General features: G+C 59.2%; 1 long non-coding RNA gene across 1 annotated transcript; it reads left to right on the top strand.

Annotated features, from left to right (window-relative positions):
• The first annotated feature begins 3 nt into the window (after positions 1-3).
• On the top strand, positions 4-581 carry LOC104916061. The gene is made up of 3 exons (XR_796522.2): positions 4-95; positions 223-263; positions 440-581. It is a non-coding gene; the product is annotated as an uncharacterized LOC104916061 (long non-coding RNA).
• Positions 582-605: the final 24 nt, after the last annotated feature.

Raw genomic sequence — 605 nt, 5'->3', positions numbered from 1 at the left:
CTCCCGCTGTGTCCGAGCCCTGTCCGAGAGAGAGGATCTGACAGGACGGCGGATCGAAGATCTGGATCCCCATTTTGTCAACTCCATGTTTCAAGGTAGGAGCAGAAAGTCCCCCTGTGAGCTCTGCTGACCTGTGGTAGCACCCAGAAGGGACAGTGGAGGTGCGTGTGGCTGGGCACGGAGTGTCTTGGAGTCTTACTCAGCACTTTTGTCTCCTCGCAGGCCCACTGCTGACTCCCCAGACACTGCTGGTGCGCCTATTGGTGAGTAGATGCTCCAGAGGCCGGTGCCACGAGCCCCGAGGAGGAAGCAGCATGGCCATGGGCAAAGCTGTTGGCTGCTCCTTGCCTGCTAGGGCAGAGCCAAGCTGCTTCCATCCTGGGGAGAATCCGCTGCTCTTGCTGCAGAAGTGACCCTGCTTCTCCTTGCTCTCCTTCAGGTGGTGGCAGGCAGCCCTGTTACAGGCAGCAAACTCCAAGCCGCTGCCTTACTGCTGATGCAAAACCTGCACAGCAGGTTCCACAGAGCTGTGGGGGCCATGTGGGCTACTGAGATCCCCCTGCTGCTGCAGTGTCTTGAAGGTAAAGTGCTGGTGGGGAGGGAGA

The sequence above is a fragment of the Meleagris gallopavo genome, unplaced genomic scaffold (genome assembly GCF_000146605.3).
Source record: "Meleagris gallopavo isolate NT-WF06-2002-E0010 breed Aviagen turkey brand Nicholas breeding stock unplaced genomic scaffold, Turkey_5.1 ChrUn_random_7180001867735, whole genome shotgun sequence".
NCBI lineage: Eukaryota > Metazoa > Chordata > Aves > Galliformes > Phasianidae > Meleagris > Meleagris gallopavo.
The sequence above is the reverse complement of the archived record's forward strand: the minus strand, read 5'-3'. Positions and strand labels throughout refer to the sequence as shown.